Source organism: Adelges cooleyi, unplaced genomic scaffold (genome assembly GCF_023614345.1).
Source record: "Adelges cooleyi isolate 19-005CV unplaced genomic scaffold, UGA_ACOO_1.1 ACOO_flye_CR_arks_rails_tigmint_CR_PRNA_30, whole genome shotgun sequence".
NCBI classification, from domain to species: domain Eukaryota; kingdom Metazoa; phylum Arthropoda; class Insecta; order Hemiptera; family Adelgidae; genus Adelges; species Adelges cooleyi.
The window spans coordinates 7,316,128-7,340,484 of record NW_026095971.1 but is presented as its reverse complement, the minus strand read 5'-3'; the positions used below and the strand labels follow the sequence as shown (position 1 = coordinate 7,340,484).

Genomic DNA, 24,357 nt, shown 5'->3' with positions numbered 1-24,357 from the left:
AATATGTAAATAAAATAGAATTTTATTTTTGCTTTTGTTTTAACCTATCAGACCTGTATGACAACTGTAGCTATTGCAGTTAAGAATATATTAATTACGTTTTTATGAAAAAAATTATAATAAAAAAACGTATTTTTTTTTTTTTACTGAACGAAAGATAGAGGACGAAGAACGTTACATAAGAAAAATACTTTTCAATGTCAAACTGTGTGACGCGTTATCCAAAACATGTTATTGAACTCGATTTCCGTACACTACACTCGTTCAAGGGGGAGGCGTAGTTTTAACTATGGGGTTAGAAGAGATTGTGATCGCCTAAGGCGAACGGCCGTTGGAAGGTGCGCCGGCATCAGGCCGAGTCGTGTCGAACGGGATGATCCTGTGCACGTTGACCAAGTGCAATTTCAGCTGGTAATTTCGGAAAAACCGTTTTTGGCAAGCGTAACAAGGAAACCTGGGCAAAACGCCACACTCGAACACGTGCCGGCGCAAGTTCACCTTTCTGTGTTGACCCTTGTAAAATCTGCCGCATTTGTTGGGACAGTGAGCCGGATCGTAAACCGCCGCCACCTCCACTCGGCGCAGGATATCATCTTGATCTGATTGCAAAAAAAAAAAAAGCAAAAACGTCCAAAAAGGATTTTAATAAGAACATCGCCTTTATCAAAGGGCGCATACGCATGATGCAATGCACTACGAACAACCATAATCAAAAATGAAGTAGGGCGTATGTATACCTATTGGCGTTTTGCAGCAAAGTAATAATTACACTTTGGCGGAGCTGATAATACAGCGAGAAACCCGTAGTCGTCGTGGGTTATTTTTGCAGGGTTCCCCGCTATATCATCAGTGTTACAACTTACAGCGTAGCGTTCTCTACAGGTGTTGACAAACGCCAATACAATACGTTATAGCATAATATGGAACGATGCGGTGTATGGAAAAACTACTAATAGTATAGAATACAGTCTACACTTTACTGTATGTCATTACACACTGTCATTTGGTGTTGTTTAAGCAAAAGCGATTACGCAAATAAAATACAAGATTTCGTTTAAACTAATTCGATCGCCGTTATGCCATATAAGGAGATTAAAATGACGGTTAACGGAGAAAATGACGTATTTTATTAGTATAATATCGACTGGATTGTATTATGACAATGGAGTAGGTAATATGGACTAAACAAACCAATAGTCATCGCATTGTAGAGTGACGCGTACTTAAGTACAATTTTCATTTGTGAAATTCTATGTACATTGATTTTTTTAGTACAGGCATACACCATAGTGTTTATAAAAAACGTCTGCGAGTAATGTTTTATTTTTGTTTGGAGACGTTTACTTGAAAAATCACACAAAATACTATAAACATCAATTAATTGCATAAGGTCCATTTTTTTATCGTGGCACCATGCGTTTATGAACGAACAACATATGAGCCGTCATGACGTTGTTTCTAGTAAACTGTTTTGAGCACAACGGACAACGAAACTTAGGCGGTACACCGCACTCGTAGACATAGTGTTTTCTCAAATTTCTCTTCCTATACTGTCCATTGTACGAACGACCGCATCTGTTCGGACAGTAAGCAGGGTCGTTCAGGGCGGCCATGTCGATTATCGTTTGGATATCTGTAAAATACCGTACAATTTCTTAGAGATTGAGATATAGACAATAATATTGGCTCACTAAAAGAAACACTACAAATTGCATTGAAGCCAATAAGCGGTGACACATTATATACTAGTCAGTTGAAAGTCGCATGTACACGATTCTAAGCAAAATACTGAACGGTGGCCAATTGTATGTAACACAAGCCGACTTCAGCCCGTTTTACAATAAAAATGCATTGCTTAATAAATTGCTCAAAAAATTCAATTAAAATACTTGACCGATTGTCATATGATATCCTTGTCGGTTATCCACTGAGAGATCTCGAAACCTTAAACTTCGATACCAGAACACACCGTGTATAATATCTATTAGTTTTTAGGGATATTGGGGGGTTCGTTTACACTTAAATGTTGCTATGAACTCAAAGGGCCAATCTCAGTTTTCACACAAAATAATTCAGCAGTCCTGCACACTAATTTAAAATGTATCTTCTACAAAACTAATTACCTAAACGGATAGCTATACAAACAACTCCACACATCCGCAGTCCATAAAATAAGGACTGAAACTAAGGTTATTCGGCCACCGAAACCCCTTTTAATACTGGGGGAAAACCAATCTACACTACCTGGTAAGAGATTGAGAAATTATTACTTATTAAACATTTTAACGTTAACATATTCAAACACATAGTACATTTCATTGTTAATTAAAATTATAAGGATCAACCACGGGTCTGTTGTTTTCGGAACAATTAAATAGTTGACTTATTAACTGATTAACCCGACGTTAATGCGGTAACTAAGTTGTTGGTTTTAACGCGTATGTACATATTCATATTAAAGCATAACGTGAGTTAACTAAAATCGCTACGTAGATATTTCTTGCACAAGAAATATTAATTATGTTTACTTCAATTTTTCTGTGAAAATAATGGAGATTTTATGGTTATTTTCCATTATCGGCTTCGAGGTAAGTGTATAAACAATTGTGTATAACGTATATACATAAATACAGCGACCACTTTTAGGTTTAAAAAAGACTTTTATATTTATATGATTGCCAGTAAATAAACAAAAATAAAAATTCAGCACCGGTTGAAAGTTGTATACGAAAAATGGGTAGTGCGGGTTTTCTGGACAAAATAATATATTATCATCACATGCAATAATCATTTAACCCGAAATTCAAAAAAAAAATGACGTACAATCATAATGCTTGTCGTTGAATACATGGTTGTTGTAGACTTGTAGGTTATGTGACTATGAATTTGTGTACACTGACCAAGTGTACTTTCCAAGTCTCCTTTCGGGCAAACTTCTTTTGGCAAAATTGACACTGGAACTGCTTTTGTACGCCACACTCAAACATCAAGTGATTTCTAAGAGTGATTTTTCGGTTGCGACCGCCATAAAAGCGACCACACAAATTCGGACAAAAAGCAGGATCATGGACACCCGCCAAATGCACTCTTTTCAGCAAGTGAGCTAAAAAACAAAAGGTCAACCGACTTATTGCATGTTGACGATAGTCGATAATGATTTAAAAATGTTTTTAAAACGGATAAAAGCGTTCGCTGGAATAAAAAAAAATTTACATGGTAAATATATTTTTTTATTAGGTTAGGCATATATTGTTAAATAGTATCTACGTTCTCATAACATACAAAACACTACGGTCATTGATGACTTAGTTTGCACTTAAAAAATATAATGTATTTTCTAGCGGGTATGTATAGTTTAATACATGAAGAATTCAAGCAGCTAGAATTAGCATCTGATAAAAACAAAAATAGTTGCACAATTAAAACAAATAATTTCTATTAAAAAAGGTGTTCGATTAGGTAGAATATACTAATAAAATTGTCAAAGCGACACGCACGTACTTCTATATCATCGACATTTTAAGGTACAATGTTACTTTAATATAATTGCATGTCGGTTGGCTAAATGTAGTTTTAATGATTCTTTTCTTGAGAATTTTTTATCGCACATGTGACATTTGAATTTAGGTTCCACGCCGCAATGATACTTTAAATGTTGAACAATTGTGTATTTTACGGTTTTGCCCGAGAAACGTTTTCCACAACCGTTAGGACAATAGTGAGATTGCGAATCTAAAACAAGTAATAATTATTCTATTAGAAATAATAACATTAATTATTATTAAAATATATTTAGATTGAATTAGCAAACACGAGATTGTATAACTAAACGAACGGATTCCTTTATATTCTTAATGATTTATAATTGAAATGTTATGATTTCACAAGTGACACCATATATTAATTAAAAAAAGTTGCACAATATTTCCAGAATAGGAATATCAACGTTAAAAATAGACATTTTATGTAAGTGTTTTTAAGTTTTTACTTTACAAAAAACTAAATAGTTTTTAGTTGTTGTTCTAGCTAAAAATACAAGTAATATTGTAGTATTACATAGTAAAAAGTAATAATTAAATATTTTAACTCAAGTAAGAATCAGTTAAAAAACCTTAACGCTGAATACAACGATTTTACATATTTTATAAGTATGTAAATTGTAATTATGTTAATTTGAAACAATAAAAAAATACCATTCACGTAAGCATACAGTTTCATAAACAAAAAAATAATATATTACTTATTTGTTATACGATAACATATTATAATTTGCACCTATTATTTACATAGAAATAGTAGTTATAATTTTGTAACAATAATTTTAAATGTAACATAATATAGAAATATTTTGTTTAATAAATTTAAAAAATATATACTTAATATAAACCGGGTAACCATAATATGAATGAAAGAAGTGGTAACAGACACTATTCGTTTAAGACTTATATTTAATGTATAATACAACAATAACATGGTGGTAACTAACAATTTATACAAAAAACAAAAATCAAGAACATTAACTCAGCTGTAATGAAATAATAATTTAACCGATTATTTCAGAAGCGACACTTGTGTAACATTTTAAACGGTTTTGTAATTATAGTAGATTCTTGTAGAGTATTTCTAAACATTTATTTTTGTGTAAAAACAACACGTCATGCACCATTAAGTATATTTAAAAAAACGAAAACTCCATTTAAAGCAGAATCTACAAGTAGAAAAATACAGTTTTTTTCCCCTAAATCAAACAATGTTATACGTGTTGTTTCTGCAATAACCAGTTCAACTAATGTAAGTCGTTAGCAAAAATAGACAAAGACATAATATTTGAATTGTGACAGATATAGTTTTAACTTGGAAGAGGACTTGCTGACAATTGTAATGACAGACGTAGATCGGTTAATGTATACAAGCCAATCAAACATAACAAAAGCGGTAGGTAAAATAAAAAAACAAAACACCCCACACATTTTTATAAAAACACGCACATACAAACAAATAATAATAATCATACATAATTAACACAGCATTGAGTAATTATATAATAGTTTGTTAATTGGTAAACAGTATGTATTAGTTTATAACCTAATATTATATGGTTTGAATTTTGAGAGTTATTTTTTGTTTTATACTTTTGGTGCAAAAGTAAAATGGCAACTGACGTATATACATAGGAACCAGCTTAAGCAGCCCACGTAGGGCCATTGCTGTCCTTATATGACCTTTGAAATGCTAAAAAGAGAATAATAATGCCTCTCACGGCATCGTTGTGTTGGGTGGGCCCAACACGATTTTGTGGACGACCATCAGGTGCATTTTTAAGTTGGCTTTTAAAGAGAAACTTTTTGGGCACACGGGACATTTGAACTGCGGCTCTACCCCACACTCGTATTTCAAGTGCTTCTGTAAATTATACTTTCGCCATATGCCCTTATAGCATCGACCACAATTCTTAGGACAGTAAGCCGGGTTGTCTTTGGCCCATACGTCGCTTCTCTTTAGCCATACATCTGGAAAAATAAAATAAATCCAAAGTCAATCATCAAAAACCATCCAGCTCCCGAATAAAACCCCAAACAAAACACGAATATTATTTATACAATATAAGCAATTTAATATTTTATGTTATTAAAGTCATTCCTTTGGACAAACAAACGAAGGAATTTTAAGGCAAAAAAAAAATCATTCAGCAAACACAATCCATAACATTGATAAAAATTGTTTGCGGCTTCAAAATATAAGTATATGGTGGAATAGAGGAACCAAAGTGATTAACTTAATAATAAATATGCATCGAATGAATAGGTTATAAATTATAATATTTAGATATTACTATTTTATGTATTATGCACTGGGGGGGGGGGGATAAGAGATCATTTCATTGATTGCCCAAAATGTATAGTAACGTCATATAGAGTACGTTATTTATTCATTAGCCGATGACTGCCTAGTATAGGTATTTAAATGCACAATAGGAATAAACTGTAACACAAGGAAAAAATAAATAATGTTGTCTCTACACAAATTCCTTAAAAAAAAAAAACATGCCATCATCTAACATGCATCATACATTTTTTTCCTACCCTCAAAAATTCAGTTATTTATTGTTTATAATAATGATTTCCGTTTAATAAATGAATCAATGACAAACAAAATGCCAAATCTAGGTATGATTTACAAATTTTATGTATTTAAAGAAAATTAAGTACATATTTTCTATTATACTTAGCACGTGCATATTAATCGTGGTTGATTGGTACGAGCGTCAATGATCGCCGGTAAACTAGCCATAATACTCATAACACTAATCAAAGAGATGGAAATATTGTTGGTCGCTTGTGTTCGATTAAATCAAGACTAGAGTAGTTATCGTCAGTTAAGTATTCCTTTTTAAACACATAGTCGAAAACCTTCGGGTAAACAAAGGAGTGTAATCTTGACCAATCTCGTCAAAGGAGTCGTCCGAAGAAATCTGGATACCTGCAACGTTAAGTGATAAAAATATATTAGCCAACGCCAGTTGATAGGATTGTTATATTCGGGTTATTGTACAATAAACAAGCACCCTTCGGTTTACACCAAACATTGGAAGTTTGATATAATTTACAGCTGTTTTATAAAATAAAACATAAATAAAAATCGTAATACTTAGAGAGTATTTATTATATTGTTATAACATTAAACATTTCAGTAATACAAACATAAAAACTATTTAAAAAAAAAGGTATATAAGTATACATTTATGCTTAATCGAAAACCAAATGAATCATTCTCAGGTGATTGGCCAGACCTTTTTTCTTTTCGAACATCTTGAAACAAATTGAACATTGAAAACCACTGTCATTCGCATTGCACAAGTGGTCCGAGTGTGGTTTCGATACGGGTAAATCGGTGTTACATTTAATGCAAGGATGCGTTTCTCCGCTTGTAGTATCCGAGGATTTGGGTTTCGGTACAATTATCGTCTCTCTTTCTAACATGCTAGCAAGCACGGACATTGGCGAGTTGTTCGCGAGCGGTTGGATCACAGTCGGTGTCCTCAACAACTCCCGTAACAATCGTGTACCTAAAAACAAATATAAAAAACAAAAATGAAATACATTGCGTTCGACGACGGCACAAGAAAGAAAAATTAATTGGTTAGGTGATAGGAGGGATAATGAATAATATAGACAAACATAATATAATGGGTTAATTTAAAGCGTTTCAGCAAACAATAACACCGCATTCGCCGACATTTAGGTACATATGCCTTGGACAGTGGTGGCCAAATAAGTACAATCAATACAAATATCAGTAAGTATTAATCACACGTTGTCCCCACAGATCGACGATTAACCACGTTATAGTAGAAGTAAATGAAAACATCATTAATCTGTCCACGCGTAAACAATATTTTCGATAACATCGTTGCTTGTTTGCTCTCGCCTGACGATATATGTCTCAAACTCGGCACAGACAAAATGTTGCTTAGCTGTGGACAGAGCATTCCAATTTAAATAATTCAGTGAAGGCTGGCTACAGTTAAAGTTGAGTTGTTTAAAAATTTCGGAGTTGATAAGGTTCATTACCACAAGACATAATATTTCAGATAGCATCTACTGTAATTATGTACTTAATTGAAAATTTGAAACTTACAAATATATAATATACATCTAGTATGTTGTATCAGCGTTAAACTCTAGTGGTACACAGGGCTATAGCATGCATGTTAATGGTGGTACCAGTGCTTTCATATTGGTATTGTACAGAAGCTCCATATTATCTAGTTATTACTTCTTGTTTTACTGGATGACATTAATTGTACTATTTTATTCAGATAGGACAACCTGCAACTATTATAACGTCTCATGTTGACGTTAAATCAATTTTTTATTATTGTTAATTTATAAATAATAAATTAACATTTTAAAAACAGAATTCCCACGTTTAATAAAAATATAGTTGTACAATTAAAATTGTATAAGATACAAGCATAAGTAATTTAATAAAAAATAAAAAAAACATTTAAATATAATGAAAACGTGATTAAACATTTCATGATAAAATAAATCATTTTCTTTTGTCTCGAATCGCCTGTAGATAAGCATAGTTGTGTACAGTAATCATGTGTTTTTTGAGGTTATATTTTTGAGCGCAAGTCTTAGCGCAAAACCGGCACTTGAATTGCGGTTCGACGCCACACTCGTATGTCACGTGACGGTTCATCGAGTCCTTTCTAGTATATTGACGACCGCAGTTATTCGGACAACTATACATAGAACTGCCAACCGTTAAAAAATTTCCTGTAAAAAATCACATTAAAAAAAAAATTAATTAATTGGAATTAAATTACAAAATGTTACAACATAATAAATAAAAACACACACATTTTTCCAATTCAGCGCCAACACTAATACTGCTTTCTTACTACAGTAAAGCTAACGCATAAATTATACTTGTACAAGGACTAAGGATTAACAAAATATACGCTAATGAAGATTTAATAATCATTATTTAAGTAAAAAAAGAAAGAATACTACATGGTAGATTTTTAAACTCGTGACTTGTATACACGCGATTTTTTAATAAATCATTATTTTAAACAAAAACTATATGACAATTCATACATAAACGACGGTCTGTCGTTATTGAGATACTTTTAATATATTTTTCTAATATCATTACTGGTCACTCGAGTCCGATAAATTATATTCGGGAGATCCAATTATTAAGCACCTGAAAACAATTTAAAAACAATAACTATTAACGAAACGAACACGGTCAACACCTTATTACATCATATACAATGGATAGAGCATCTATAGTTGTGGAACGTGTTGTATCCAACATCTAGCCGAGTTAAATAGTCGAGCAAACATACACGTACTACTGCGCATGCTCGATAGCTACTGCGCAGGCGTAATACACTTTCACAACATTACACCGCATGCGCAATAGAACAAATGTATGTTTGCTCGGCCATTGACCTCAAACATGTTAGACACAAGCCTATGTACTGTACGCTATATCCATTGTGTGTGACCTAAGGTCAACACGAATATCATAAATACATTATAAATTGGTCGATAAAATGACCGTTAGCAATATAACTAGTTTGTAAAAGCACGCTGTATAGATATTTTGTTGAAAATTTACTTGGAAGAGAAATGTACGTGTTATAATGCGAGAACGACATGTGTTTCTTCAGTACTTCTTTGCGGGCGAAATTTGTTAAACACGTGGGGCATTGAAATCTCTTGGACACACCGCATTCCAATTTCAGATGCCTGTTAAGCTCAGAGTTTCTCTTGTAGCGCCGGCCGCACATGTTGGGGCAGTTGAATTTAATGTTTTCCTTTAGTTCTCCTGTGGAAACAAAATAGGAAACGCACATGACGTTTTAAAAACTAATGTGTTAAGTTGGTCTCGACGGTTATCCGAACAAAACAACGATGGTCGTCTCTCCGTCCAAAGCTATTTAAATACTATTATTATTATTATTATTATACTTAGACGAGATAAAAACCAACGCTTAAATTTACAACCGATAACCGGCCCGCAAAAATGACAGACTGTATACACTATTGACATAAATACTAATTAAAACTACCTATGAATAACTTATGAACTTACACGGATATAATCCTGAATCCCAAAAAACTAAAACAAATTATAGTAGGTATATTTTATGTGTACATTATACACATTATTGCAATGTGTAAATTATAATATACACGCATACACATATAACTTTAATAAAATACAACTGTTTGAAAGTTCATTGAATAGCAACTTGAAACGTTTGATATATAATTATAAATTTTGTTTTCGTTTTATTAGTCAGTAAATATAAAATAGTTTAACGTTCTTTACATTATTCGACACCTAAATAGTACCGAGTACATAACAAGAAACATTTTACAGTATACAAACGACATCAACACAAAAATAGAAATTATTACAATAATAATACAATAAAAGACATTATTAGCAAATGTAAATGGTTTATCAGTCACGAATTACTCAGGAATTCGGTATAAAAATAAAATTAATTGTGTATAAAAAAATAGCGAGGATTATTATGCGGATTATATAAAATATAAAACTGCATTTAAGTATTTACTCTCAATATAATTACTAGAAATTACTCAAATTGTACTAGAAACAATAAGAATTTCCACTAATATAACATGCGTTACAACATAATACACTATTATACCGATTGTGTTCGTAGTTACACTTATCACTAAGAAACGTATACATCATACAACAATAACTGTTAGTCCTGTAATACAATAGATTCAATAATGAGGTAGCCAGTATAAAAAAAAATGTTTCCATTAAAATTACAGCAAAAAAAAAAATAAAAACTTACATCTATAAGTTAATATCCACGGCATGATGTAGTGGCAATAGTGGTTAATAATAAAACAAATTAGTTAACAAGCTTTTAAGTTTAAAACCAAGAAATATAATATTTTCCCGTTATCCTATGCGTTTTCGCTAAAATTGTAAAAAAAAAAAAACTACACAAATCACCATTGAAATCAACACTTTTGCAAATGTATCAATACATAAATAGCGCTAGTTTCAACTTAAGAGGACAATGTTGAATTAACTTCAAAATAATAACTCTGTATTCGTTTTGCGGTTACTTCAACAACTCGTCCTGTTGACGGTAAGGCTATGCCGACGGCGCATGATAATATGTATTTCATACGTTTGCAATGTCGCAAAGTGCTTTGTATTTTTTTTTTTTTTTTAATGTATTAAAAAAAAACAGCGACGGCAAAACTCGAAATGGCCGTTTTCGAATTGTGTCGTCGCCGTTTTTTTTTTTACACGCGATTATTATTGCATTAACAATTTAAGCAAAAACACACAGGATTTGACGTATATAATTATTGTACGTACTGGATATCTATAAACGACGTTTAAGACAAATTTAAGAAATTTTTTTTTATAATAATAATACGGGTTTCACTTTGTGTACGCACTTCGACGAGTGGGTATTTTTTTTTTTGTTTTCTAATACGGTTTACTCTTGTTTCATGTCTTTGTGGACGAGACCCATGTGCTTTTTCATGCTAAAGTTGTAGACGAATTTACGCTGGCACACGTTACACTGGTACTTGGGTTCGACGCCGCACTCGTAGGATATGTGCCGCTTCAGGTGTTCCATGCGCTTGTAACTGCGACCACACAGTTTGGGGCACATTATCCGCTGCATGTTATGTCCGAAACCAAAATCAGCCGGGGCAGGAGGCGGAGGCATGTAATCTAGAAAATCGAAGAAAAAAAAAATCAAGTAAACTTTAATCGAATTTCATTAATTTTGACCACTTTGGGCGACAACGCCACCATAGTACTCAAAACGTTTACGTTATACAGGCCAAATGGGAATATACGATTACAAGACTAGTGTATGAATATACTTTAAGGTTTACACTACACTACTGCAGCACAGATAAATAAAAAATCACTAGTGGAAAAAAGCGACGCACGAGCTGCTAAAAACGATATCATACTACTGTTAAATACATACGATAGAATATACTACTTATAATAATACATAGGAAGACAATACACGTACACAATGTATTATTTTAAAAAGTGTTAAATAATAAAAGAAGAGATAAAAAAAATAAAGCATAACATATGGTATTTTTCTAAAAGCTTCACTACGCTCGACAAACACTGAAGGAGATAGCGGGAGTGTTGTCAATATTTGTTTATTTGAATCGATACAATAGAATAAAAAAAAAATAGTAGTAATAAAATCATTTACGAAATATACAGGTAATTTTATTTAGATTTTAGTTGTATGTGTACATCCGAGTATAAGCGAATTGGACAAGAGGTAGGATGGATATAGATAATAAATGCGATTGTGTCGGACGTGCTTGGGGTCCGCTACAATTGTGAATCACACATACATAGAATATAGTGTACAAAAGCAATACAATAGTAATCGTTGTAGCTGACGTATTGTACAATTAATACGGTGTTAAAGTTTAGATGAGTGCTTGCACTTGATATGTCTCCTCATGTCGCTGCTGTGCTTGAACATTTGGCTGCAGTGGAGACAGCTAAACCTAGGCGCCACGCCACACTCGTAGTACAAATGCTGGTTAAGTCCGTTTTTATACTTGTACGAACGACCGCAACCGTTAGGGCACTTCAGTCGACCTGCAACTAATAAAGCGAAAATACAATTAGTGAGCCGTGTAACGTTTTAGAGATGCTTTCGTGTTGACCCGACACACAAGTATAATATAGTGCTCGTCAATTGAAATAATCAGGGTTGGCAATATTTGTAAGTTTTTAAAATAATAAAGTATCAATAGTACGTTTAATAAACCACCACTTGAAAAAACAAATCGTAAAGAACATTTTGTGTTTACGTGTCACGAGGTTAATCTTGTTAAATACAGGGTGACTATTCTGCTAACGCATGAAAAACCATTCAAAGATGGTCGAGGGGTTGCTTTGTTTCGCAAATTTCAACTGAACTGGCCACAAAGGTTTTTTCGGCACGTGTTTTTGTCGTTCAATTCGGTTGAAATTTGGAATACTCAGGTTTTTAAAAATATCAAAGAAATCGAGGGAGTGTCGGGTTAGTACAATCTACTAACCTCCTGGCATATGACATACTACGACAGCCGCCTAAAAGTTGAAGTTAATATATTTGTTATTAATTTTAAACAAAGATATAAATATTCCAACCCTGAATTAACAATTGATACTATTCACGGTAAAATGCCATATAGTATTGCGTATAGCCGAGAACTTATTTTATCCCTCATCCATCAGACATTGCTGAGTAGTCGCTATATATATTATATAGTAAAGCAATCATTTGTTTTAATTATCAAAAGTTAACGCCACCAGTTGATCAAAAAAAAAAAAAAGAGTAGATAATACTGTAAAATTATACATAGTGCAGATGCAGTTACATAACGAGAATAAATCCGTTATTAAAGAGGACTTAAACAAATACATTAATCGATTGTTAACACACGCTTTATGGATTCGTATTTACACCATTTATATGTTTATTATACATATTTAGAGTAGTAACCTGACCACACGTCTATAATCTAAAAATTAAAACAATATTACAATGACGCTATTGGGAACAATAAACTTTAAGATTTAATATGTTCATTACGTCTGAACTATCGACAAGTTAAGTAATCGCATATGGAAAACATTCTAGAATTATGGGACACTGTAAAAGTACACAAGCAGTTCTTTTTAAAAATGGTATAAAAAATTGCTATATTGCATTATATTTGTAAAAACGGCAATTGATTTATACGTCAGTGTGTAATAAAAGTCAAGTGGTCAGAGATTTGTGAATCAGTATAATGTGTTTTTTTAGGTTAGACTTCATAGAACTTCTGTGAGGACAAAACGGACAGTGAAACCTAGGTGCTAGGCCGCACACCTCAAAATGCTGTTTAAGTCCTTTTTTGTACTTGTACGAACGACCGCAATTGTTAGGGCACATCAGTCGACCTGTAAATTAGAGAGAAAAAAAATTATTAGAATACCGTATAACGTTTTAGAAACGCTTCCGTGTTCTATACAAGAATATTAGTGTGCGTCAATTAAAATAGGCGAGGTTGTCAACATTTAATTTTGTTTGAAAAAAACATCTAAATATTATCTATTTGTATCAGCACACTGACGTACTCCAATACTAGGAATGCGATTTAAATTGGAAATATCAAATAGTTCAAATATTCGGATTCGATAAGTAATTAAAAAAAAAGTAAATACCTGCTTATTACGAATCTCAAATATTCAATTACCGTTATTGGCAAAACTATTCTTAATTTAAAAAGTTACAAGAGATAATAGCGCTCTAGAAAATAATACCAAAAGTATATTTGGTAACTTTATAATTAAACTGCAAAAAATTAAAATGGTTATCATTTAAAAAAAACTACAAAATGGCTATAATTTTAAAAGAAAAGTGTGTTAATTGCTTTAGTCTTTTAGATCACTTGTGTTATGAAAACACTATTATAGTAAGTGCAGACCTGGTTATACTACAACGAGGAATACGTTACTAAGGATTTATAAAGTAATACCGATTGTTTACATATTGAATGGATTATTGTATTTATGCTAATTATATGTTTTAAGGTCACTAGAGTGTACAACAGTTAGACTGGTCAGTAGTCTGCAAACGTTTTAGATGTCATACTGGTATTTATCATGACTGTTGTTATTCGACGTTGCGGTTGCCATTCCCGACTGTTGATATATACAGCACCGAAAATTGTAGTAGTTTTCTTTCAAAACGTCGATAGATGATTCAAATCGTATATTAAACATATAGTAGTAACCTAAAAACACGTATTTAATCTAAAAAGTAATAATTGCAATGCCGCTACTGGGAACAATAACCTTATGACTAAATGTGTTAACAAGTCTGGAATATCCGCAAGTTATGTTCTTGCTTGGCTTAATATTAAAGTACCACAACAAGTTTATGATACGCATTACGTTTATATAACTTTACATACAATTACTACTATTGAGTTTCTTTCCCATGTAAGTTATACCATGCGCTGATTTAGCGGATTTAGCTAAGTGTAATCGTATATGGAAACATTCTTGTTTTATTGGACAAAATATAAAATACTCAAAAACTGTAATGGTAAAAAATAGTATACAAAATATATAATATTTGTAAAACAGAAACAGCTATTGGATTACACGTCGGTGACTAGAACAGGACAAGTGGTCAAGCATTTATGGACCATTGCAATGTGTTTCTTTAGGTTAGACTTCACAGTACTCGTCTTATGACAAAAAGGACAGCGAAACCTAGGTGCCACACCGCACTCATTGTAAAAATGCTGTTTAAGTCCGTTTTTGTACTTGTAGGAACGACCGCAACCATTAGGACACGTCAGTCTACCTGTAAATTATAGAGCGACAACAGTTAGTTTTGTGTTATAGGGTAATTATCGTTTTACTGTTGCATACATGAGTAGCAAAATAAACAACACAACAATAATTAAAAACTGGCATATACAATAAAATATGAATACAAATACATTAGAATACGTTAATGATAGGGTTTCTTCAATGACGATTTTCTATCTTGATATTATTCACACACGAATCACATCAAATACACAAAAAATAATATTAGTTTTTTATTCTGTTTGTCATATTTTTTTTTTACAGAGTTTGCAAAATAGCAAGAGCAATAGGTTTACGGATCGATTAGGTTAGGTTCAACGATAAAAACAGGACTAATCTTAAATTTGTGAACCAACTGTATATGCTTCTTTAGGTTAGACTTTAACGCGCTCCTCTTGGGGCAGATTGAACAAGCGTATCTGGGTGGTTTCCCACACTCATAATGCAAGTGCTGATTTACTCCTTTATTGTACTTATATGATCGGCCGCATATGTTTGGGCACGTTATCATACCTAAAAATAAAACAAGTATGCAAGTATAATTATAGCTAGTCCATAGCAACAAAATTAAAGAAAACCACCTAAGTATTGAATTACAAAAAATTAATTATAGTTGATCTGTATGAATGTGTTAAAATAACTACACTTAATTTTAAGTAAATGGAAAAGTATATATATATATATATATATATACAGGGTGATTATTTTATCACGAACCAGCCAAAATCTCACTAGGTTTAATTAATAATTACATTTTTTTTTTATAATGTTTTTAAAAAACGTGATCTTAATTTTTCACAATTTTTTTGTTTTACCTCTCTCTACTTAGTTTTTTGATAGCAACTTTTGAAACTTAAATGGTAACGTACATATTTTATTAACTTTTTAAATTGAGAACAATGAACTAAAAATGTTGACTGGTCGATAACCAGTTTCAGATAACTATTTTTGAAGTTATTGAAGTTTCAAGTTTAGGGCAGGAGGAAAGGTGGAGTGTATTTTTATTTTTATCTGCGCGCATTTCCCAACCGCACTTCCCCCCCCCCATCATAACTTTTAAATTCTTTTAACTTTAAAAATAATTGTCCGAAAACTAAGTCGGGAGGGGGTAAAAACGAAAAAAAATATTTGAAAAATTGAGATCACGTTTTATAAAAACATTATAAAAAAAAAAAATAATTATTAATTAAACCTAGTGAGATTTTGGCTGGTTCGTGATAAAAGTATCACCCTGTATATAATAAAGAAATAAAATAATGATATATTAAAAAACAAAACCTTATCCACGAAAATAATTACACTATGGAGTATACGCGTATTTCGGCAGCAATGTTACCATCATAGTTTTTCTAGATAAGTATACAAACTAACAATAAAAATTAATTACGTTTAAAAAACTTTAACAATCTTTTTATCGATTTAACTGTAACGTTCGTCTACTTAAAAAAAAGCATACGGTTAATCATAACTATCACTTTTCAAGGGGTATGACAAAGCATTTTTAAGACTTAACGCAGACAGATTAAAGTTATGTTAAATAATCTTTAATGTATAGAATTGTACATATTCAAATATATCTATAGAAATATATTACTTAAGTTAAATTGTGAAAAACTACGCCGTTTTTAAAAAAAGAAAAGTATCGATACTACTTTATTTCTAACAAGGTTCATTAAATAATATGATTATTAGTTACATTACCACTTAACACTACTTGTGTTTACCATATTATATATTAAAATTAATATGGTTGTATAGACATTTAAAAACTGTTATTTTTATATTCATTAAATTCATTTACTAGTAACATATTTACTGTTATTTGATGAACACTGGACTGGTCAGGAGGCTGTGAACTAATATTATGTGTCTTTTTAAGTTGGACTTCAACGCGCTCCTCTTGGGGCAGTGCGGACACGCATACTTGGGCGATATTCCACACTCGTATTGCAAATGACGGTTTAGATCTGTATTGTACTTATATGATCGACCGCAGCCGTTTGGACATTCTATCCTACCTAAAAATAAAACAAGAGCTATTTTAAACCATACATTACTATTTTGTATAATTTGCCTAAAACCGCTATCAATATAAACTTCAATAATTTTATTATACATATCGAACTATAAAAGCAAATAAATGAAGTCGCAAAAACAATTTAACTGGTCCTTACTAAGTTAAAAAAACGACCTAGTATTGAATTACAGATTATAATTAGTTTTAAAAACGAATTAGATTTAATGTTTGTAAATCTTCAAAAATGAATCATTCATTTTGAGGAAATAGATAGTAGGCAAGTTTAATGTAGGTACATAAACAAACAACTATTATAAATTGTGATTTTATAATATTAGAGTGAACACAAATTTCTACCCGATAAATATTATTAATTGACAATTGTGGCCATACATTTATATAAACCTCCTTAGGTATGTTTCAAAATTTACTTTTATTAAAACTTTGCTTAACTATGAAATTTAGTAACAAATTATGACTATTGACAACTTAATTTATAATTTTTAAAATATGGTTTTAATTGATTAAAAAAAAAATCAGATTACCCCTAAACTTTTATCTTCTTAAAAATAGTCTATCGGTTTTAAATTATAACATAGCTAGCACCGTTTTAGGGCTATAACAAAGCATTTTTAGAACCGACGTAGACAGATTAGTGTTACATTTAATAATTTTTATTACGTACAAATAAAAATAAAATATATAATGTATACTTTATTAAAGATCTACAATTAGAACTAACAAAAAAAAACAACTTTAGTATACGGCTTATTATACTTATCTAAATATATCTACACAAATATATTACATAGGTTTAACAAAAAAAAATTTTAACTTTAAACTTTTTTACACTTGATGAATTACACACATAGTTTTATAATTACATAACTAGTTAACACTATTCGGAATTACTATATATTATATATTTAAATTAATAAGTTCGTACAGAGATTAACAAAAGGACTGCTAATTATATTCATTGAATTTGTTTGATAATAATTAAATTACTCGTCGTTAATTAACACTGGACTAGTCATGAGGCTGTGAATTAATACTATGTGTTTTTTCAAGTTGGACTTCAACGCGCTCTTCTTGGGACAGTATGGACACGCATACTTAGGTGACATGCCACATTCATATTGCAAATGTCGGCTCAGACTGCCCTTGGCTCGGTAGCTCTTGTGGCAGCCTTGGTTTGGGCACAGGAACTTAGACAATGTATCGTTAGCATGATAATCTGAAGTAAAAAAAAATATATGATCGTTAATATAAAAGAAGACTGAAAATTATAAACGTTTCAAGCTTGAAAGTTGAAACAATTGTCTCACACTACTGCTAACGCTAACATTACACAAGTATTTGTTTTATTATAATATAATTACAGTAAATGTAAAAATAACAGCTTTTATTACATAAAGATTGATAACCTATGTCATTTTATCCTAACATTTTATTAAGACATCATTAAATCTAACAATGAAATATACTAGAGCAAAATTGATTTTAAATATTAAGTCATGCGATTAAAATACTTATCAACGCAAATCGTTATGGACACAGGTTAATAAAGGTTCACGAAATTCTAATGTGATCTTCCAAACATACAATTTCAGGTCTTTTTGTGGAACACAGTTCACTAATAAGGATAATTTCTCTATCTCTTTCAAATTTATTTAAATTTCGATTATCAATTAAAAAAAAAAACAATAATATAACATTTTTAAGCGATAAAACATTTTTAATGAATACTAATAATTATGGTTTTATCACAGTAGGTGTATACTTGTAGTTAGACAAACGCGAGACATTATATAGGTACTAGTGATGGGAATCCGAAAACCGGATTTTTCAAAAAAACGCTTATTAAGTCATTCGAAAATCATATAATTGTTAAATACTATTACAATATAAAGATGTGTACCTAAGTAAAATTTTTTGATAAAAATTTTTAAAAAAAAACTCGTAACTTTGTCTATAAAATGCTTTCGGATTTCGGATTCCAGATTTTCGGATTTCAACAAATCCGCAATTCAAAAGCAGTTTATCTCTTTGGTGTTTTGTTTTATTTTCACATATTTATCAAAAAAATGTTACTTAGATATAGAGCTTTATATTGTAAAATTATTTAACACTTATATGATTTTTAAGTAGCTTAAATAGCGTTTTTTTGTGAAAATCCGGATTTTCCGATTCCCATCACTAATAGGTACAATAGTGGTTAATAATTTGTTTCGATCATTTAAAACATTAATACACGATACACGTCGAAGTCATAGAAAAAATAACAATGCACAATTGTAAAAGGTTCGCTCAACGATTTTGACGGTTAAGGTTAATTTTTAATTTTGCCTGACAGCTGATAAAGGGCGTCGGCGTCGACGGTCGAAAGTGACTGATGCATTCGCTTGATGTGTTTGGTGAAATTTGATTTCTGGTGAAATGGCTTCTGGCAAATACTGCACTGGTATTTCGGCGGTTTACCGCATTCGTACTTCAAATGAAAGCTAAGCGATCCTTTGTTTTTGTAGCTCCGGCAGCAGAACGCATTCGGGCATAAGTACCTCACAGAATCGTCGAATGCATTTGGTATGGCTATACACGATAATAAACTTAAGGTTAACAATTAAATAATATCGACTAAAATCTAAATGCTGTCACCGATTTACTATACTATTTTATAGAGATAGACAACGCCCATTTATCATGAATTTTGAGTTCTTTTTTAATAGTTTTATGATAATTTTACTATCGGAATAGTCAAATAAACGCACAAATTGTCGACTAAAAGAAAGCGTTGTCTATATCAGGTTACAATGGCGCGACTAGACATTATTTTCGGAAATGGTTAGAATGTTTTTAGTATATACCTAACTCAGACGGAATAAAAAAAGTAAACCATTTTAGCAAGTGTTAAAAATCCCTCGTACCCTATATCTTGTTGCGCCACTGATCTATAGTATATTTAATCAATGTCAGTGTATACTTATGGGTTTGGAATGCAATATTAAAGCAAACAGTTAACTTAGCAATTTACATTTGTCTGCTACAAAGCCAAAAATAATATTATAAGTCTAAGAAATTAGTCTAAAATACATACGTTTTTTTGGCGATGAAAATGTTTTTATAACGTCGCGTAGCAAGTAGTAGTTTTCACAGTTTTAACCCATCTTGAGAATTGTTTACAATTAAGTTAACCAGTATAACACCAGACTCATAAAAATTAAAGTACATGTGAAAAAAGTTTATTATGCAAAGTATGATTCAAATAAAAAGTCCAAGTTTAGCAAAAGTTTTTATTAAAAAAAAAAAAACAAATCGATTCAACGCAAAAAACATAATAATGTGACCATAAAGCAAATGTAGAACAATTTTTACTATAGAAGGCAATCCTGTCAGATTAACATACGATTTATATGTGATCTGCCATATAATCATTAATCGCAACCTATAATACTATAAACACTCACTGTATAAAAACGGCCGTGTTCACAGATGCTCGAGTAAATTAACAGTATACAAATTGTATAATAATCTAATAAAAAATAATTTTTTTTTTTAAATGTTCCCATGTATTAAGATATTGATAAAACAATGTTGTATAATATGTTACACATATACAAAAACAAGTATACAACAATTAATATAATTGTATATATTAAGCTGTAAACTATAGTAATTATGATATTATAGGAGATCCTATAGGCGAATGGGGTATATAAATTGCAATTTTGTATAGCTAGTTATATCTGAATACACATTATACATACAGGTGCTATTGGAGTTAAATGGTCATTTTATTATGAACCGTAGCTAAGTGAATCTTCAACACATTCCGGTAGGCGAAACTCTTGTGGCACACTTCACACGGAAACTTGGGCTGTACGCCACATTCATATCTCAAGTGTTGCCGTACTCCGTGCAGGGCTTTGTAACTTCGGCCGCAGATATTTGGACACGGGTATCGTCCGTCGACCATGACAAATCCTCGCTTGCTGGTTGACTTCCAGTTAGCATAATCTACAAAATAGTACAAAGAAGTCAATACTAAATAATTCATAAAATATAGGATGGTTCACGTAATCAGCAGCAGAATGCGGACATTATCATAAAATATCGTCATCATTGATAATATAGAAACGGACGCTGAGAGTGGTATAGCTCACATTGGGCCTGACCCGACTTGAAATAAGATCAAAAACAATAAAGCCCTTTCTCTATAATCAGGCGACCGTTTGCACCTAAATAAATACAAATACGATTCAATTTAAAATGAAACGAAACCGGCGGCATTAAAGTGTCCACCAAACTGAGAACTATATATTCTATGACTACTGTGGACGGTTATAACAACAACTTTTATATCGAGTTCTCCCTAGTAAGCTCAGTTCTCGACCACTAGGTTTCATTAACGTTCGTTAATTATTTAAACGCTAGATCCCCAAATGGAAAATTATTAACATATGTGTTAAAACTAGAAACGCTTGGCAAAACTAGTCGAGCCTGGTTAGTAAAGGATTATGAATTCATCAAAAAACATGCATTTCTTATGATAAGCTTAAGTTGTCAGTTTGATGAGCACAGGTATAAAATTTACATTGTGACAAGTAAACTATAATGAAATGAGTAAAATCATACGTCCATTCCTATAAGATCCAAGACTTATTTATCATATCAAGCGAAAAACAAGTACAGATAGAGCTATACGGTGGATAACTAAAAAAACAATGTAGATACGACGTTTAATATTATTGGACTACAATTAACAATTAAGCGCTTAATGAGTGCAGGGTGGGTTTAACTATATATTATAACAATGGTTGTTTTATACCTAACTAATCATAAAAACAAAACGTTAATATCGTTCTAGTGAATTTTACTAAATGTTTATATCGACAGATATAAATAAATATAAGGATATCTAACAACGTTACACGCTTAATTTAATGTACAAGGTGCAAACGAAAAAGAAATTACAAAAAATTATAATTATAAATTACAATTAAATTACACTAAGCGTTTAGTTTTTCAACTTTTTTCAATATAAGACAAAATAAATAATAAATTATAAAATCATTAAATAGTAATATTATATAGTAGTAACAATCGTTCCACTAAGAACATTGTAGTGATTCCGAAGCTCTTAAATGGAATGCATTCCGTGTGTCAGTCTCTGGTGTTTTTTGACGGAATCCGACCTGGAATACCTTTTACCGCAAAACTCGCACTCAAAGTTCACACCGCAAAACTTGAAGTGCTTGGCAAAACTCGGCCTTTTGTCATAGGTTCGTCCGCACTTGGAACACGTGTACACTTCTGCAATCCGAATCGTTCAAATTATTTAAACACAATTTCAACATAATATGCTTAATTATATACATGTCATTATTAATTTTCACTTTCTATCCGACTACCAACAGTACAGCGGTGCTATTCGACTTATGTAGGTACATAATATAGATGGCATAGTGCACAAGTTTAATCAGTGTATTTTTCGATAAATTGAGTTATATAATTCACTATTGATAACAATAGCCTTTTACACAAGTTTTATCACGAAGGATACTTTACCTTTCATGGTTCAACTATTGGAAGCTGAAAATTTCAATATGTATTGCTAGAAGCCATGCCATAATACAGCAATATTTATTTTGAAATATTGTTCTTGTAAAATAATAACAAAAAATGCACTTATAATACCAGTACATTATGCCATTGGTATACGAGGGCTGTAATTTAAATTCAAATAATCGAATAGTTCGACTAATTTATCGAACTATTCTAATACTCATTAATAATTGAATACTTAATATTCGACTCGAGTAAGTGAATAGTTGAATCATTCCCATCACTAGTGCATACATAAAGTTTTATATACACATATTATATAATATATATATATATATATAAAACTTTATAATAATTATGTCTAAATACCTATGTTGTGAAATAAATAGTATGTATAACGGCATCGTCGTACGGATAAATACCAAAGACGATACGTGCATTACAAAAACGAATTAATAATGACTGTACTTAATAGAGATGTAGCAGGCAACGAACAACTTTTTTCTTATAAAATCGTTAAAATTAAAATCTGAATAACTACCGATTTTTTTATTAAGCTTATAAGCGTAGCAAGCGATTAAGTATTAAACTAATTTTAATACTTAATATATAAATGTGAGATTTATTCTTACCGCCAAATATTCAATTGCTCTTTTTAAATAATAATCTTCAAGTAGTATAAATAATGTGTGTAGAATAAATTTTAACCCGAAAAGCCATTGAATCATTTATGAGTTATTTAAATTTATATAAAACAACCGGTTCACGTTCCCATGCACAATACATCGCACCGTCAGAACATTAGTGCTGCAACTCAGAGATTATAGATTTTAAAAATCACGTTTAAATGTACCTATTAATTTACGTTAAACTGTTAAAAATAAGTTTAAATATATAATATAATTATTGTATAATATCATATTGAAATTAAAATTTTTATACTCTTTTAGGTATTTCTGAACTCACTTTTTTTAGTATTCCACTAATGTTTAGACGATACAACATTTGCAGTGTTATATAGACAATTGTATAATTGTTTGCAAACACAGCATTAACATATGTATTTACAAAGTGTTAATTTATTGAACAAAATGTGTCTTATCAGTTAATAAATAATCACTTATAGAAAAATATACAGATCGCTTATACATAAATAAATAAACAACAGACAAGTTTAATGTAAACGTTTATTTTATCAAGACAATCATATGAAATCTCATTTTGATAATAAAATTTAATAACAATAATAATAATCATAATCATAAATTAGCGATTTGGTGGAATAATGACGAAGCCCCAAGATAGAATGTCCGGTTCAAGTTCTAAAATTTACAAATTTGAGTTTTACCATAAATACTTTTTTATTGATAAACCCATTGACGGTTAATAAGTATTTGAAATGTGTATAGTGCCTTTTAAATATCTTGTCGGGTTCTAAATTATTCCTGTCAAAACGAAAAACTTATCAGGTACATGTAAATAGTTGTTCAAAGCATACAACATTAGTGTCAATAAAATTATTTAATATTATACGGGTTAACAATACGAGAAATAGTAATTTTTAATCTCTATAAATACTTAATAATTGTTCGGCATGAAACATTTCTAATTGTTAATATGTATTATATATATATATATAATACCTTAACAGCACACAAATATTCAAGTGTCCATCGAGTTCTTATGAGTTCCTCTTACGATTTAAATGATAACTAACTATATTATCACAGATGAGATAATTTATTTTTATTAGACAATTTTTTTTATTTTTCACAGATTAGAATCTGTGATATTATTATGATATTGTATGCTTGAATCTACGATCACACTGATTTCATTTTAAATCATGT

General features: G+C 31.0%; 3 long non-coding RNA genes across 3 annotated transcripts; all 3 read right to left on the bottom strand.

Moving 5' to 3' along the window:
• Positions 1-605: 605 nt before the first annotated feature.
• On the bottom strand, positions 606-5,249 carry LOC126839105 (uncharacterized). The gene is made up of 4 exons (XR_007685781.1): positions 5,086-5,249; positions 3,502-3,732; positions 2,824-3,103; positions 606-1,633 (listed from the first exon to the last, which is right to left on the bottom strand). It is a non-coding gene; the product is annotated as an uncharacterized LOC126839105 (long non-coding RNA).
• A 1,829-nt stretch (positions 5,250-7,078) lies between these two features.
• Positions 7,079-9,344, bottom strand: LOC126839106 (uncharacterized). The gene is made up of 3 exons (XR_007685782.1): positions 9,139-9,344; positions 8,370-8,718; positions 7,079-8,285 (listed from the first exon to the last, which is right to left on the bottom strand). It is a non-coding gene; the product is annotated as an uncharacterized LOC126839106 (long non-coding RNA).
• Positions 9,345-12,029: 2,685 nt separating this feature from the next.
• Positions 12,030-16,939, bottom strand: LOC126839104 (uncharacterized). The gene is made up of 4 exons (XR_007685780.1): positions 16,742-16,939; positions 13,768-15,438; positions 13,433-13,503; positions 12,030-12,177 (listed from the first exon to the last, which is right to left on the bottom strand). It is a non-coding gene; the product is annotated as an uncharacterized LOC126839104 (long non-coding RNA).
• Between the last annotated feature and the right edge of the window lie 7,418 nt (positions 16,940-24,357).